Source organism: Rhipicephalus sanguineus, chromosome 8 (genome assembly GCF_013339695.2).
Source record: "Rhipicephalus sanguineus isolate Rsan-2018 chromosome 8, BIME_Rsan_1.4, whole genome shotgun sequence".
Lineage (NCBI taxonomy): Eukaryota > Metazoa > Arthropoda > Arachnida > Ixodida > Ixodidae > Rhipicephalus > Rhipicephalus sanguineus.
Genome location: NC_051183.1, coordinates 42,225,559 through 42,244,547, shown reverse-complemented (window position 1 = coordinate 42,244,547; position 18,989 = coordinate 42,225,559).

Sequence of the window (18,989 nt, the reverse complement as noted above, 5' to 3'; positions counted from 1 at the left end):
CCACTAGCGGGCTTTTATTCGCGCGTAGAATATACCACGCGCGGGATGATGACATCAATTTGGAATTGATACTGTACATGAACACGAAGGCACATACCCACCGAGAGTGTCCACATATTGCTATCAGAATAAAAAAAGAAAGGTGGTAAAGGCACATCACATTCTGACCTTGTAGTCCAGCTTTGCATGCAAGTAATTCTCATTTCTTTCGGATTCTGTTATAGCTTTGCTATCATCTTCAGTACACTTTCTTGATCGTAATGTTATGGAAGCATCACTGCGATGGCATGCAGCACATTTGTCAACTTGCTGAGTTGAATAATGTTGCTACATATCGAACAGCGACAGTATTACATTTAGAGCTGCGTATAATTGAAATGCTAGTTACTTTATTGAGAATATTGCTGCCACATTATAACAGCGGCAGGTACACAAGTGGGCGCTCCCAAGTAAACATTTAGACTGCGCAAATTTTGGTATTCACTTACACTTACCAGGTATAAAGATAAAAAACAGTGTTCTTTGGAAGGCTCTGAGCCTCTCCGAACTTTGTGAGGTTTTCCAGTGTGCGACCTCCATCCAACCACTTCTTCTCCTCCTTTTGATAAACTGTGAGATTATCTATCTGCAAACAAACGTCAGCAAAATGTATATTTATGCAGTGGTGTTAAATTTACTAGTTTACTATTGTCCGGAAAATGCAAGTCGCTACCAAAAATTTTGTACCAAGGAAGAAACAAACACGAAGACTCACAATGACTAGTAATCTATAAAAGAATGACATATTTAGAAACGCTTTGCAGAATGGTCATCGCGACAGCTTCAATGGTAATTGCACTCCGTCAATAATTATTACAAGGACCAGCTTTCATATAATGAAGAAAAGTGTGAGACTTAGCTAATTGGTAATGCATTTTCAAGAAACGGCGCATAAGCCGGGAGCGTAAAATGAAGAGAACAAGCACAAGGGTTTGTCCTTGTTTCCTTCTTTGTAAGCTGTCCACAGTTGCGGGCTTTATTGAATATAAAGTCTGATATAGTGGTGCCAATATAAAGGCGTAGAGACTTCTTGTAGGAATCCCTGATCAGCTAACACCAAGCCTCCCATTTTCTTTTTCCGTTTTTTGATCTCCATGTAGGTGCAATTGTTGTTCGCGGCACCGTTTTTCAGTATTCATTCGAAAACCGAGGCCAACAGCAGGTGAAAGCTGTCAAGCGACAGCGCATTCACATGAATTGTCATCAAGAACTCTTGCACCAGCTGTGCGTACTTTCAGCGTACAAGTATGCGTAGTTTTTTGCCGAAGAATAGATCTTCTTTGCTCTACAGCTTCCTTTTACCATACCACTTCATATAGTTCTTCCTCAAGATTTCGTACGATAGTTTATTTACGCCGCTGTTTCACAGTACAAACACATCGATTGGCAACCTACAGTAAGCATGCCAGTTAACCTCAGTTCCTGCCAAATTTCCTTACACCAGTTACTTGCCTTGCTTTCACTGTACCAATTTACTTTGATCTTCCCCAACAAGCTTTGCACTTTTTGCCTTCAGTCTAGCTCATTTTATTGGCCGTCCACAAAAGTTTAACAAAACTCGTACACCATGCTTTTAGTGTACCACTTTACGGTTCACGTCCCAAGAACTAACGCAAAATTAAAAGTCTTCATTTTAAGCTACCAAGCTGCGTTGCCCTTTTTAAGGTATTGAGACATTAGTAGAACAGTTTTCCTTTACCATCAAGTTACTCATTGCTAGAACGCATCTCTCACTGCTAGCTGTTTTTTGTCATGTTTTCTACAATAACTGTGGCACTCTCCGCGTCTGACCTTGTGGCGATAGTCATGGTGACTTCTGCACGCTCACGCGGAAAGAAGTCGGCTTCCTCCAGTTCTTCAGTGGCTCAGTGCTGATGGGCCAACAGAAGGCAAATGCTCAAGAGATACCCCTGCTCTCGTGCTCATGGACAAAGAGCCGATTGCCCGCAAATCTGTCGACAGATCAACATTCTTAAACTCCTCAAGGAAATGAGGCTTTTCGTGCAGTGCAGCAAATGCACAGATATCTACTCAGTCTAATAGGAGTCGAAAAGTCAAAAGGAGGCTAATCAAGGCGTCTTCACCGGCGAGTACGTCAACCATGATGGCAGGAAGTGAACGCTGGCCGCATACCATCCTCTTCATGCCCGTGGATCATTCCGTCAGCATTCGAGCATTCAACAGGCAAGCTATATCCGCTGTGCTTGAGGGAATAGCACCAACTGAAATTAAGGAGGTCTGACTAATTACATGTCAGAATGTTTTACCTGTTGACACAATACATGCAGGCACGCTGGAGAAACTTCGACCGATAACAGCGTTGGGAAGCGTCAAAGTACTACCGGTCGTACCAATGGATAGAGCGTTCACTGCGTGTGTACTTTGCGACATTGACTTGACAAATCTAAACACGGACCTGCCCATTCTGATAAAACCGGCGTATGATGGAGTGGTCATCACGCATGTATGCCACCTCAAGAACAGCCTGGTCGTGAAGATAGTCTTTAAGGGTGACTATCCCCACGCACGTCAACGTTGCTCACTTCCGGCATGTCGTACGGCAGTTAGCCACAAAGCCGTTTCAATACCATATATACTTCACGATCGGCCATGTCAAGGGCGTCTGCGTAAACTCCACCGTATGCCCCCTATGTGCAGAGGCGCACACGGTAGAACCTGCTGTGCAACTACATTCAGGTGCAGCAACTTTCAAGGTACCCATGAAGCCACGTCTAAGAAATGCCCAAGGCTAAAGAAAGGAGTCGGTATTCTAAAGCAAATGGCCAGGAATATCTACGCCCATAGAGAAACCTCAACGAAAATCCGGCGCCGGCGCCGCCGTCGACGGAAACTCTAAAATCACGGTGATGGTCCTGCATCACTTGAGCCAACACCATTAACGTCTCGTAGAAAGCCGGGCAGCACAAGAAGGCCTCCAAAGACGACGCCTCTCGCCCCGGACGACTAGCCGGCGCTCACGAGCACACGACCTTCTAAGCAGCCTCCACGCTCCATGCTTACATCGAAACCCATTTCAGCTGCTGACGAGGCTTCAACAGTTGATCGCAAAATCGTTTCTATACTGCTGTAGCGCGCTAGTACGTGCCACAAGGATCCGACCAGGAGGAGACGACGACGAAGCGCTAAGCACGAGATGGCTGTGCCTGTTCTTGTTCGCGTCTGCCTAAATGGCTTCTGACAAAAATTGCGGGGCCCTTAAGCTTCGCCTTTTAGAGTTGAAGGCGATAGCGAAATCCGGCCCCTAGTGCGCACTTCAACCACCAAGTGTATACTTATTAATGTGTGTTGTTGCACACACACACACACGCACGCGCACACAGACACACACGCGCGCGCTCGACGTATCTATAGCAATGGAACATGTTTTCGATCTAAAGAACTTCCCTGTGCTAAAACGACTCTGCTGTAGTCGAGACATGTTTTTCACTATGTCTCAGAGATGGCAACACATTATATAATGTTTGCTGTTTGCTTGGTATGTTTCCGCTAGGTGGACATAGTTGTCGATTTTTGGAGCTGTTTGTAAGTTTGTGTGTGCGTGTGTGTGTGTGTGTGTGTGTGTTTAGCGGCGATGGGTGCACTATGCCGGCTTTTTCGAAGCATTGCGTCACGCAAAAAACGTAGTTTGATGGCCTCGAAAATGCGCCTGCAAATCGCCGAATGAGCTTATTTTCGTCGTGACACCTCCCAAACAAAATAAAGAAGAATCCCTCAAGGCTGTGCTTAGTTTGCAAGGCACACGGCAAGAAGTCCGCGGAGCCGATGGGAGTGCGAAAGATGTGAAGTTGGTCTTCATATGCCTGTGTACAAACACGAAAATGCGTTAAGGAGACTCCTTCCACTACATGGCATTTCTTTAGTGTTTTTTTCGAACCAGTTCCAAGTAACACTGCTGCTTTGTGGTAGGACACGTGCTTGCCACGCAAATGGCCCGGGTTCGATCCTTAATGGGACCGAGGATTTTTATTGTTTATTTTATTTTCGTGTTCCTCCATTTTTAGCTCCCAACCAACGACGCCGCTGCCGACACCGACACCGAAATTTCTGCGAAACGAGCTCTCTAACTCTATCGCCTTAAAATATATAATTTTTGGTCTCACAGCATCGACGTCTGTCTGCCTGTTTCCACAATTTGTGACCTGGACTTCGCCTTTCGCTCTCTCTTCCTGAATTGCACTTGCCTCAGCCACTTCGCTTGGCCTACAGCCACCAAGAAGTAGAGCACCGCAGTCTTCGCAGTTCATCCCGAAGCCAGAATGTCATGACCTCTCATTAGGTACCGCCATCATCGCCACAACGCCGCGAGCCCGAGGTTTCTGCTCTCAAGCTCCCTGAGTTCTGGTCGTCGGACTCGGAGCCTTGGTTCATGATTCTAGATTCACTGTTCTATCGTCATCGGCTCACTGTGCAGTTGACCACGTATGACCATGTCGTTGGAACGCCTCCGCCTCATAATGCTACGGTCGTTCGTGATGTTCTACTTTCTACTCGAGACGATCACCCCTATGATCATCTTAAGGAGACGCTCATCAGGCGCACTAACGACACCGAACAACATCGAATGCAGCAACTCCTTAGATTGGAAGAGCTCGGCGATCGCAAACCAACTGCGTCGCGTGCGAAGCGTTGCGCCTGATGTCGCTACGTTACCGAACAACGCACTTCTTCGAGAAATTTCTCTACAGCGCCTTCCAACGCAGGTGCGCATGATTCTGACCGCGTGTTCATCCACACTGGAATCTCTGGCTGAGTTGGCCGACAAAATTGTGGCTGTCGGTTTTCCTTCCGTGGCCAGACTTCGTCACCCTACAGATCCTTCGCCAAAAAACACAGCTTGTGGCGACAGCTATGCACAGCTAGTGGCGACAGCTATGCGCGCCTCCTCGCTTCTAACGAGGAGTCACCCGGAAAGTAGAGCAGCTTACAGCTAAAGTCAACTCCTTCCGAACAAACCGGCTGTGTCTCTCATCACGAACTCGCCGCCTCAGCCCCAATGGCTCTGGACGCCGTTTACTTCTCCCGATAGCCTTTGCTGGTACCACCGTCGCTACGAGTCGCGCTTAAACAACTGTCACCAGCCTTGTTCATACGTGAGAAACGACCGGGTCCAACAGTGACAGCGACCATTGTTACCGGCCCCAGGCACAGTCGCCTCTTCCAAGTCACCGACCGTATCACCAAGGTCCGCTACGTCGCCGATAATGGCGCGGAATCTACGTTCTTCGTCCTACGTGGGCTGAACGACGCCACCCTCCAGACTCCCCTCCTCTCACTGTAGTCAACGGATCGACCATCCGGACTTACGGCTAAAAGTCGGTGATTCTTGACATCTTCCTCAGACGTACGTTTTGCTGGCTCTTTGTAATCGCGCGCGCGCGCCAACCAATATTCGGAGCCGACTTCCTATGGCACTGCAAGCTCGTCGTCGACATGCGGCACAGCCGAAACCTAGACTCCTAGACAAGCTTAGCCATCCGAGGCGTCTCCTCTCGTGCTTCACTGCTTCTGCTTCTCCAGGCGCACAAAATTGTTCCCGACGCTTCGTGAAGCGCCGTTGCCGAGTTTCTGGATGTCTTCCGACCACCCTCCTTCCAGTCTTCGGTCGCCCACAGCGTGACACATCATATCGTCCCGAAGGGCCCTCCCTACCCGGGCTCGTCGCCTCGCACCAGATTGCCCCTCTGTTGCCAAAAAGGAGTTTGAGCACATGCTTGACTGGTTTCTTTGGTCACTCTTCCAGTGCTTGGGCCTCAGCTTCATCTCGCGCCTAAAAACACTGGTGATTGGCGCCCATGCGGTGATTACCGTGCTCTTAACAAGGCCACTGTTCCGGATCGGTACCCCATTCCCCATATCCAGGATTTTGCGTCAGCGCTGCACGGCTGCACCATTTTTAGCAAGATTGAGCATCGTGTCAATGCACACGGCATTCATCCACTACCGACTCCCGTAACCACCATTCATGAGATTCCTCAGTCATCCACCACCAGGTAGTGGCGTGAATTTCTTGGCCTCGTCAACTTTTATCGCCACTTCATTCCTCGATGCGCGGATATAGTGCAGTCTCGCAACGACCTTCTCAAGGGCCTCAAGACACCGAGTACTCCCGCATCCTGGAACGATACGGCTGAGCATGTATTTAGGGACAACAAAGGAGCCATTTCCAGCGCTACGCTCCTCACCCACCCTAAATGCAGCGACCCAACATCCGTCATGGAAGATGCATTCGACACTGCTGTCGGCGCAGTCTTGCAACAGTTTGCTGCTGGCGCTTCGCAGGCCATTGCTTCTTTTCCAAGAAGCTTGCCCCTCCCGAGCGCCGCTGCAGCGCCTTCGACCGAGAGCTACTCGCCATCTGCGTAGCTGTGAAGCACTCTAGACATTTCCTCGAGGGACGCGCCTTTCATATCCTTACGGATCTTAAACCACTGTCGCCCGATTTAACGTCCCCCAGCACTTCCCTACGCACCCCACGAAATCAGACAGATCGCCTTCATCTCTGAATACACCAGGGACATTCGCCGCGTCAATGAAAACACAACGCCGGTGCCAATGCGCTTTCTCGCACCGCTATGCATGCAACACAACACGGCTGAACAAGTATCGACTTCACAGCCATGGGCTGCCGCCCAGAAGAATGACGAGGAGCTCCAGCTGCTACACAAACGCGGCCCATCTCTCGTCTTGGCTGATCTCTTGGTGCCTGAGTGTGACGTCCCTCTTTTTTGTGATACGTCGAGAGGACGTCCTCGTCGCTACATACATCTCCCATTCCGTCGAGCAGTATTTGATGCCCTGCATTCTTTGGCTCACCCTGGCACTCGCGCCACACAGCGACTTATCACATCTCGTTATGTGTGTCCGAGCAACAACATAGACGCTCTTCTTTGATCACGTGCGTGCCTCAGGTGGCAATAGTCTAAAGTGCATCGCCACACTGTGACCCTTTTGGTACGCCCCTTCCCCGGACGCTCACTTCAGCCACCTAGATGTCGATATTGTCGGTCCCCTGCATCCATGCGGGAACCATCGCTACCTCGTAACCTGCATTGACAGGTTCACCCGATGGCCTGAAGCGATGCCGCTTAGAAACATAACTGCGGAGTAGACAGCTCGAGTACTCGTCATTGTGGATTAGCCACTATGGGGCCGCTTCCACCATTAGAACTGACCATTGTCGCCAATTCGACTCAACAATGTTCGCCAATCTATCTCGGCTCCTCTGTGTCAACCACATCCAGACCACCTCGTACCACCCCATCGCCAATGGAATCATGGTACATTTTCATCGCTAACTCAAGTCGTCACTCATGGCTTCCACTGTTCCTTCATCGTGGACCGAGCGCGTTGCTTCCGTTATGCTCCGCATCCGCATATCTCTTCGTAGTTACTGCTCCGTAAGCGCCGCCAAGCTGACATTAACCCGGAACTCTTCGAGTTCCGGGTGAACGTCCTCCTCAACTATGCAAGTCCTACGTTTCTGCGAGACACCACATACACCAGCTCTCTTGATTTGTATTTCGTGTCAAGCCACTTCGCCACACAGATAAAAGGTTTTTGGACATTGAAACAATTGGAAGCGACCATATTCCCACCTACCTGAGGATCAAAGGTATGATCAACACGTATTCATCTACCGGGAAACGAATAGACTGGACTATGAGCTCAATTTGAGGACACTTGGCGGAAAGGCCTCCTCTGTGAACTTTAGCGAGCAGTTAAGGAAACTGCTCAGACTGCTATACGCGCAGTAATCTGCTCTTCAGAACTCTTAGTTCGATGTGGTGTTAGAGATACTTCGTGCGATCCACCGTCGTGCCGAAAGAACATATCGATGCACCAAATCCATAGACCATCTTAGAGCAGCCCGGCGCATCCAAAAGAAGACACAACGCCGGATCAATGTACTAGAGAGCCAATGATGGATAACATTTTGCGTGTCGCTAGATCCTCATAAATCACTGTATGAAATATGGAGAACTGTGAGTGGCCTACGTTCTGTTCCAGAATAGCGCTTTCCGTTCAAGACTCTCGCGCTCTTTCAGGGCCGACAAGGATTTGAGGTGGCGGATTTCTGCGGTATGTATGTGGGCCAATCAACGTGCACAAATATGCATACTTTGGATGATATTCCAGATTCACGCGACACACACATGGATCTACCGTTCACAATACAAGGACTTGACGTGGTGCTCGCCCTAAGTAACAGGTCTTCGTTGTCTGGCCCGGGCGGCATATCTTACCGGATATTGTGCCACCTAGGTGAACGGGCACGAGATGCGCTCCTTCACATCTTCAACGAGTCCTGGCAGGATGGAAAGGTGTTCCAACAATGGGACATCAGCCGCTTGATACCGCTTCAAAAGCCTGCCAAGTCTCCCCTAAAGAGTGCCTCTTACCGACCAATTGCGCTAGCAAGTCGCCTTGGAAAGGTAATGGATCGAATGATCTTCGCCAGCGTTGAATGGTACCTGGAATACTACGAGATATACCCGAACGCCATGGCTGGTTTTCAACGTCACCGATGTTCCATCGACAATTTTGTCGATCATGTCAAATATGCCCAACATCAAAGACATATAAGCGATTATCTGTGGCCATGTTCCTGGGTGTAAAATGAGCGTACGACGACGTTCTTCATGACGCCATCCTAGAAGCCACGGGCTCGGTGGGCCTCAGTGGTCAATTATATCACTGGACGCGCAGTTACTTCTAAGGGCGGATTTTATTTGTGAACACTGAGGATGGTACTACCTCGCAATATCACACGCACCGTGGAGTTCCGCAAGGCGGCGCCTTAGGTCCAGCTCTCTTCAACCTCGTATTCATTGGTGTTGAGTAAAGACTACCGAATGTCGTCAACCTATCAATGTATGTGATGAAATCTGCCTCGGTGCATCTGATGTAACCCGGCCTCAGGTACGCCCAAGGCTTCAGAAGGCTGCGACGTTGGTATCGGTGTACCTCAATCCTCTGAACAAGTTCTCAAGATTTCGCAAGCGAAATCTGCAATGAGTGCTTGTAGCTGAAAGCCATGAGACCATACGTTATTTCTAGCGTCAGCCAAGTCATACCTTATGTCAGGACGCACAGATTTCTAGGTGTAATCATCTATAGGTACCTCTGCTGGGGTCCTCACGTGGTCTACCTAAAGAGGCACCCGACAGACGTTGCTAATCTGTTCAAGTTTCCTGGAGGAAAAACCTGGAGATCCTGAGTACAGACATGCAGTGATGCAACTGTACAAGACGCTTTTCTCGGCTATTTGCGATGCAGCTTGCCTGTGCTGACCAATACCTCCAGAACCAATATTCGCACACTCGAAAGTGTTCAGGCTATGACTCTTAGAATTTGTCTGAGGCTCCCGTGATGTTCGTGAACAGCTGAGACCATTTTGATTGCAAACGACTACCCGGTAAGATGAATATTAATAATGGACGCGCTCAGAGCAGACGTGAGGCATCTTGCTCGCGCCTCTGCCCATCATTCAGCCTCACTGCCAGAAGATCAACCTCGTGCCTCATTTTGCCAGACAGTTCTGTCCTGCCATACACGCCTACCAACAGGATATACAGCTCCGGCAAGAGTTCCAACTTCCCCATGGTGTACGACTCATCCTAAGGTTTGACTCACGGTTCCAGGTATAAGGTGCAAAGCACCACGTTCGTCTCTAGCGCTCAAGCAGCTTTCTGTTCTTTTGTTGTAAGAGACGTACAGCGAGCATAGGCGAGCATAGCCGCCTATGTACTGACGCGTCAATCACGGTGGATGAATCTGCAGGGTCGGTGACATTTACTGATAGAACAACCAACGTGAAGATTAGGCTATCCCACCAAACAGCATCGACAGCTGCGAAACTAGCTGCTCTGCGTAGCGCACTTTGAGTAATTCAGGAGAGAGAGAGAGAGATAATCATCTTTAATGAAAATTTCGGAGAGGTTAGCCTGGTTTGTCTCCTGGCTTGCTACTACGGGTGTCGGGTGATGAGTACGGTATATACAATGAATCAAATATACACACAAACACTACGTACAACCACATACTCACATAGATACGCAAAAGATTCATTCACAAACTTTCGTTAATTGGAGTAATTCATGTTCAACCACCCAAGAAATGGAGCGTCCTCACGGACTCAGATAGCACTACCTTGCTTGATATTCGCCTTAAGGTGGAGACCTCGCGGAAAACTGGTGTTGGAGTTGGAGAGCTGCTTCATCAAGTCTTCGTACAAGGCCATGACACCACGTTGCAGTGGCTTCCAAGTCAGTGCGGCATACTAGCTAACGAACATGCCGACTCAGCTGCTCGAACTGCAGACGAAGACGGCGTACAAGAATCCATCTCGCTCTCATGAACAGATGCTGCTATGATAATTTGAGAGATTGCCAGTGCAAACAATAAATCCTTGTGGAACACACCAAGTTTACAGCAAACTGTAAACTTGGTGTGTTCCACAAGGATTACAGCAAACTGTAAATTGACTGGACCCTTGTCGTCGACTTCGGCCTCCATCTGAACTCTCTTGGCTCGAGACAATGGTGCTTTCCCGACTGCGGCTTGGTGTTACTTTCGCTAAATTTCTTGCCTGCCGAATCGGCGTGAAAGGCAGTGCTGCTTGCAGCAAGTGCAGCAACGAAGAAACAATAGACCACGTTCTTTGTCGCTGCCTTCGCTACAGCTCGCAGACTCCCGCTAGCTGCTGTGTTGGTCCCTCTTCACGACAGACCCTTGTCGCAACGGTCAGTGCTACAATGCCGACCCGAACTGTCATCATGTCGAAAATCCATTAAGGCCTTCGTGAACTTTTTGCGTGGCAGTGGCCTATTGAATAGGCTATAGTACTCCCGCTCTGCACCTTCCATTTGTTTATTTCGTCTTTTTTCGCACGCATGCTCTTCTCTCCGTTTTCCTTTCCATCTTTCTTTCCCTTTCCCCCTTCCCTTAGTGTAGGGCAGCAAACCGGTGCTATAATTCTGGTTGACCTCCCTGCCTTTCTCTCATTTTATTGTCTGTCTATTTCTCTTTATTATACCAGTGTGCCTTCGCCGACAAAAGATTATTTACCTACTTCTTTTGCAGATATTGCTATTAGCATTCATGTCCACCTCGCTGGTCCCTCTGAATTCCTACAGGTGTTGTATATCGTGATTTTAGCATACAAGTAGTCCTCTCTGTTCTCCAATAATCTTCCTAAAAAGTACCGTCTCCTTCTCACAGTACGGATTAACATGTCTCTTCACAAATGTTTCGCACAGGAGTTGCCCATGTTGCTCATAGCATGCCAATTTAACGTTGCTCTTCCCGGAGAACTCTCGTCTTAATGGTGTCCGTTGCTTTAGGCGTTGCAATATACTTTGAGTCCTAAAAAGTCTTACAGAGTTCTTCGTCTCGCTTTCGACGTACCATTTATGTAGCTCTACCCAAAGGAACCTTTCCTTTAGCCTATGAATTCCTATTGCAGGTCCCGAAGAATTCTTACTATAACAGTAGAGCTTGGCTTTTGCATGACATATTAGGGTGATTCTGCATGTCACTTGTTCTACAGCTTGCATGTAACATGACTATGTACTTTGCTATTCCACAAGAAGGTTTGCACCTGTTGTGCATCCTGCTTGTGGGATGCACCTTTTCTATTCACCAAATTTATTAGACAAGTTGCTTTTGCCGTAGCAGTTTCATTGGTGTTCCCCCAGCGTTTGTACACCAGTTTATGCAAGCTCTGCTTTAGCATGGGTTGTACTTCCGAAGAATAATCACAGTAGTTAGTTTTTTTTTATATTTTTTCGCTGATCGCTGTTTAGCCGCTTAAAAGTGGTGCTATGTTACTCGCTGCAAGGATGAACCTCCTCGCATCGCATCGCCGATTCTGGCTTATACAGGGTGCCTCAGCTCTTTCTAGCCAAAATATAAAAAATGCCGACAATCTGTATGACAACGTGGTCAAATGCATGTTGCTGAATTTTGCATGAAGTAATTCACCAAAGTTATTAGATAAGTTGCTTTAGCCGTAGTAGTTTGATTGCTGTTCGCCCAGTGTACACTAGTTTGTGCAAACTCTGCTTAGCATGTGCTCGACAGCCAAACTGGTACTCGGCATGCACTCTTTCAAAACGTCGTCATTTGAGAAGGGAAACTGCGAAGTACGCGCTCTCTGGTAATGAGGCAACCTACGTATCTGCTCATGCATCACTATCACAGAGCGCTTCAGGAACGCGATAAGCACAGTTCGTAGCTGAAGAGGTGAACGCGCGAAGGCGTTCGGCTTCTCGCTGGCATGTGTTCCGCTGCACCAAAACAACCACATCCATGACATTTGCGCGTCGACGTCATTGCCTTTCTGCGGCCCTTGTTGCAGCCGTTTTACAAGTCGGTGCAAATGCACTCGAAGCAATATGCGGCGCAAAAACACCGTTAGTCCTTTTGCAAGCGGCCCTGCGCTGGCGAGGAGGCGTTGCACGCTGACGCGAAAGGTTAATCGCGTAACTGCGTCGTCACCGAATCGAATCACCGTGGGCGGTACCTTTCGCTGAACATGCAGTTTCCCGCAATATTGCAGCGAAAGCATCCACCGCAGTGAGACTACCGAAACGCTCGCACTCGGTGCTCGTTAATGTCAGGATGCGTTACTCGTGGTCTCCGAGGTTCACTTCGGTAAAGCGCCTTTACTAGTGTTGCTCAGGCCGTTCCATTCGCACGGGGAGAGCGTAATCAGAGAAAGCGGTGTGATAGCTCCGGTAATTGCACGCTGAGCCTGGGCTGAGGGCACCATCCCACGGACTGTTAATGATCACACCGCGAGCGGAAGAAACTCGGTGGTGTTTCCCTCTAGTCTGACCATAATTTCTCACTGTTCGCGTGAGGAACTTGGTGTGACAGCCAGGCCAGCGCTGCAGAGCAATATTTTAATATGGATGGGTGCTATGAAGGAGGCTTGGGCTAATGCTGCCACTTCGCAATGTGTTAAGGTGCTGACAAACTTTCACTTTTTGGGGCGAAGCACCTTAGGGTCTCGGCTTGTATCGTCGTGTCCTGTCGTGACGGTCAATTTGCTTGAGCGCCAGAGAGGTCGACACCGCCTCAGCGCTCGCCGTGTGACGAGAGAGCGAACGGCGCGTGTTGACTATGAAAACGCTCTTTCTACGATGAACGCTAACTACCAGCTCACAAGGGACGAGAACGCGCCATCGCCCTTGAGAGACAACGCCGACGCAGGGAGCGTCTGCTGGTGAGCTTCTTGATTGAAAAAATCACAGCATATCCACGGGGTGAATGATGATGAGTGGGGCGAAGCTACGGAGGGAATCATCTGTAAACCGTGAAACTCTTCCGTGAAATGCGCCCAGTACATAATATAAAGAGTGTGAAACATCGTGTGTATATTAAACATCAAACTTTTATTGTACTGTTGGTTTACGTGGTCCCTTCATTATCACTTGTGATCGGTGAAATGCAAGGAAGAAGTCCGCTCCCGAGCGAAAGAGCGCCAAGAGCGACCGCATTCCCCGCTCGCCCTGTGCGAATTAAAGGCAAGGCTAGAGGGAAGACAAGACGCGCGTTCCACGACGCGAGGTCGGTAGCATGCCCAACGAAAGCCAACGGAACGCGATCGTGCAAGTGCTCCGGCTTCGCATCGCCTCATGGTTCCATTAGCGTCCCAAAACCAAACATATTGCTCAAGGTGTGCCTTGCGTTTTTCGTAGAAATAATTTCTTTATCATGTACATTAAGACGAAAAGTTGAAAGCTCACTAGAGTGTATCGCCCGCAAAGTATGTCTTTTAGTGTGATTTAACTCTCGTACGGCAGGGTCCTCGCGCCGTTGCCGGTCCACCTCGCCCGTTGACGATCGGGCGAGGTGGCTAAATACAACTACTACTACTACACTTTAAGAAAAACATCTGGCGTTCTTTCGTTCTGCTTTTACAAAACATCTGGCGTCTTTCGTTGCTTTATTTCATCAATCAACGGCGTTTTGAACAAAATTTTTATTGCTTAATCACGCACAGGAGAAATCTCACCAGGCACTACCTTGGAGGTAAACAATGGCTGCTAATGGCAATGAGAGACAGAAGAAGTCGGCTTTTAGCTAACACTTACACTTCTACTTCTACTAACGTTTCCTACTGGAACATGCCAATGCCTGCTAATGGGGAATGAGAGACAGAAGAATTCGGCTTTTAGTTAACGCGCACGCTGCGAATTTTTTATTGTTCAACAACGCACAGGAGAAATCTCCCACCGGCACCACCTTGGAGGTCAAAGCGTAAGACTTGTTACTCACTACTACGATCACGACGACTACGAGGGACGAACGGGTGCCGCCTTAAGGAGCTTATCCCCTAAAAACAGACTGCTCACTGTCCACAACCGTTCACCGGCGGCCGCGTATATATAGGCACTGGATCTTGACCTGCAATGTAGTACCGGTGGGAGATTTGTGCGTAGTTGAACAATTAAGATTCGCAGCGTGCACATTAACTAAACGCGGACTGCGGGCCTCGGCGTCTAATCTCTCTTGTGTCTCTTATTGCCCATTATCAGTGATTTTGCTGTGGGAAACACAGGCGCATACTCTATGCTTCGTCCTCTGTACAGGTTCCACGTTAGAGGAGCTTAAACACCCTTTCCCACATGCTTCGCCCCTTTCCAAAATTTTTGTTCCTTTCTTTTCTTTATTCACATGGCGTCGCATTTCTCAAGGACGACATCACTCTTGAGTGACGGTTCTTTAATCTCATTTCGCGTACTTTGCAGCGCTTCATAATAAGAGAAATAAGTAAACTCGATCATATTCAACGATCAATCTATAAACTCACAACAGTCATCTAACAGTCGTCTAACAAAACACTCATCTAACGTAATCGTGTTAATTTTTTAAACGCACCGAATGGGACGGTGGTAGCAACGGTGTAACGGTGCGCCACCGGAGCTCATCGCGGTAGACACGCATTGCCTCACTCTACCACTCCCAGACGGCGACACCCCCCCTTGAACCAAAATCACTGTGAGAGGAAAGTGTGTGAGATAAAAGGCGCGTTCGTGAAACCTCCTCCATGTGTGACTGTAGAGCAGAGGGTACAGCGCTTGTCAGCTATCGTGGCGACCGAGAGTTCGTGGGTCGACTCCCATTTAGGGAGCTGTTTTCATCAAGTATTTTAGGGGCGAAGCTCCTTAAAGCGGCACCCGTTCGTCTCCGTCGTAGTGCGTAACCAGTCTTAACGCTAGTGCCAGATCTGGACCTCCAAGGTGGTGCCGGTGGGAGATTTCTCCTGTGCGTTGTTGAACAATAAAATATACGCAGCGTGCGCGTTAACTAAAAGCCGAATTCTTCTCTCTCATTCCCCATTAGCAGCCATTGGCATGTTCCAGTAGGAAACGTTAGTAGAAGTAGAAGTGCAAGTGTTAGCTAAAAGCCGACTTCTGTCTCTCATTCCCATTAGCAGCCATTGTTTACCTCCAAGGTAGTGCCTGGTGAGATTTCTCCTGTGCGTGATTAAACAATAAAAAATTTGTTCAAAACGCCGTTGATTGATGAAATAAACCAACGAAAGACGCCAGATGTTTTCTATAAGCAAAACGAAAAGACGCCAGATGTTTCTAAAGCAAAACGAAAAGACGCCAGCTGCTTAACGAAAGACGCCAGATGTTTTCTAAAGTAATGGTTTTCTAAACAATGAAAATTCACAGCGTACATGTAAAATTAAAGTGAGCTGCAAGTCGTCATAACTCTCATAGAACCTTTAGTATAAACGCGCCCGATCTCACGTCGGTGATGATGTACTGGGCAGAATTCACGGAAGATTCACGGTTTACCGATGAACCTACGCAGCTTCGCCCACTGATCATCATTCACTCTGTGGATATGCTGTGATTTTTTTTTTTAATGCGAATGCATTTCTTAGTCGGGCTATGTAAGGCATCCGGCGTTGTCCGCGTGCCTCTCCGCTCTCACTCCCCCTCCTATAGCAACAGCTGCGGGCGCGTGCGCTTATCCTCGCCCTTAGCAACCGGAGCAGGTGGTGCGGGCGGAGTAGCGGAGAGTGAGTGGAGAGGAGGAGCGCACTCTGGCGTGTGAGGGCGCTCGCATCGTGGGAGCTCGGCGGAGCTCCCGCGTGTGTGGAGAGAGTGTAGGAGAGGGTAGGTGCAGTGCTTCGCCGCTCCTTCTCTCGCCGTTCGCTCTCTCTCCTCCCTGCGCCACCGCCTCAATGCAGTGCGTTTGAAACGCGTTTGTAGCGTTTGTGCTGCCTTGGCACAGTCTGAAAACAGCGCGTTCTAAACGCGTTTGTGCTGCATTGAAGGCGGTGGCAACATCTGTGAGGTGATTACGAACGCACGTGGGAAGCGTTCGGTGAAAGAGGCGCCCAAAAGGGAGACACTTGAGCGCGTCGATGTGTCCAGCTTTACGCCATTAAAATTACTACGCCGTGTACTCTCGGCGCAAGAAATGCATTCGCATTTCCTCACGATTCCCTTCGGGGAGGTGGGGGAATTCTTTAGGGGCGAAGCTCCTTAAGGTGGCACCCGTTCGTCCCTCGTAGTCGTAGTAGTGCGTAACCAGTCGTAACGCTAGTACCAGATCTTGACCTCCAAGGTGGTGCTGGTGGGAGATTTTTCCTGTGCGTTGTTGAACAGTAAAAAAATCGCAGCGTGCGCGTTAACTAAAGCCGAATTCTTCTGTCTCTCATTCCCCATTAGCAACCATTGGCATGTTCCAGTAGGAAACGTTAGTAGAAGTAGAAGTGTAAGTGTTAGCTAAAAGCCGACTTCTTCTGTCTCTCATTCCCATTAGCAGCCATTGATTACCTCCAAGGTAGTGCCTGGTGAGATTTCTCCTGTGCGTGATTAAACAATAAAAATTTTGTTCAAAACGCCGTTGATTGATGAAATAAACCAACGAAAGACGCCAGATGTTTTCTAAAAGCAAAACAAAAGAACGCCAGATGTTTCTAAAGTAAAACGAAAAGACGCCAGCTGCTTAACGAAAGACGCCAGATGTTTTCTAAAGCAATGGTTTTCTAAACAATGAAAATTCACAGCGTACATGTAAAATTAAAGTGAGCTGCAAGTCATCATAACTCATCGAACCTTTAGTATAAACGCGCCCGATCTCACGTCGGTGATGATGTACTGGGCAGAATTCACGGAAGATTCACGGTTTACCGATGAACCTCCGCAGCTTCGCCCACTCATCATCATTCACTCCGTGGATATGCTGTGATTTTTTCGTTTGCCACCTAATCGCGTGCATTTTGCTGACGTATTTCAGTGACGGAAATACGTCATGAAAGTCTTGGTGGACCCCTGCATAAAACACTTTTGTGTTAAAGGTCACGTGACATCCCCGCTGGCGCGCCAGTGCGTGCGATGATTGTCGTGCTTCCCAATGTTCTGTGTGCAAACGATATGCTTCCCTCGCGGCGGTTCATGACATTGATAAATAAACGCAGCAACTGTCGCATGTGTTGTCGCAAGCGAAACGTTCGTCAGCGCCAAGCCTCCACCATCGTCGCTGTCCTGCCGAGGCAGCGCATCCGGGCAAATATCATGGTCGTTTCGCCGTGAGACATCAGAGAGAACTGCTATATCCGCGCACATAGGCGCGCAAGCGGCCATGTGACGTAGTATTTTTTTCCTATTTCGCGGGCATCTGTCGTGAGCAGAAAAGCGCTAATCCTTAATAGACAGAAAGTTAGCAAGTGTCAAGAGGACGTTTTCCAAACCAATCTACAACTATCGCATTGGAATGTTTGTTGCTTCAAAAGTTGCTTAATTAAACGTGCCTAATTGGGCAAATAAGAAGAAAAAATTGTGTGACGTACTCCGGGCTATAGTCAGCAACATGAATTTGGTCGCGTCGTCATAGAGCGCTTCGACATATTTTTAAACTCTGGGTAGAGATAGCTGGGACACGCTGTATGACCTCTGTGCTAAGGCTATAAAGGCTAGGTTAGTATTGATATGTTACGATTGAAATACATTCTGGACTGCAAGCGAGTGACAACGATTAGGATGATTTTGATTTGTAGTTAAGTATGAATGTCCTTCACGTTCATTCACACATCTATTTTAACACGAAAATGATTTATGTCGGGGTTCACCAAGACATCAGTAAAGCATTTCCGTCACGGAAATTACGTCAAAAAAATACGCATGATCAGATGGCAAAGAAAACTTGAAGGAAAAAGATCCATCAATCGGAGTCAAACCCATGACTTCTCTGTCCGCGATCGCAGACGCTGGGCACGTCATCCACTGCGCCATGGCCACGCACTGTGGAGGCTTTGGAAACGCGCCTTTTATATCTCATACTTTTCTCTCACAGTTTTCTTGGTTGGCAGGGTGGCGCAGCCCTCTGGGAGCGGTAAAGTGTAGTAATGCATTGTGACCGTGGCTTCCGCGATTACCTCCTGCAATGCGTCGTTGATACACGTCCCTCCCATTCGGCGCGTTTCCAACAGAAGTGGAATTTTGTCAAAGCCTTACATACTGCGAGGTGGCGACCTTAGCCCAAGCCTCTGACGCGTTCACAGCATCCATCCAAATAAAAATAGCTCTGCGACGCACGCCTCCATCGCCTGGCTGTAACGCCGCGTCACTCGCTTACGCTCGCCCCTTGAAAAAACGCGGCCGGGCGAGAGGGTAGAGACGACTCGCGTTGGGTTTTCCTCTAGTCCCGCCGTGGTGCTCAATAACTATTTTATATGCGGCGATAGGGCGACCTTAGGTTAAGTTCTGCGTCTAATTAGCGACGCTCTTCTGGCTGTCACACCATTTTCTCTGATTACACTCTCACCGTTAACTGCTACAGCTACCACAACGCTTATTTAATCATTGATCATGGACGTTAGTCTTCAGGATGGACATCTGTCAGCAAGCGTCAACGTGGATGCATCCACGTTAAAGGTGAAATAGCTGCCAAACACCAAT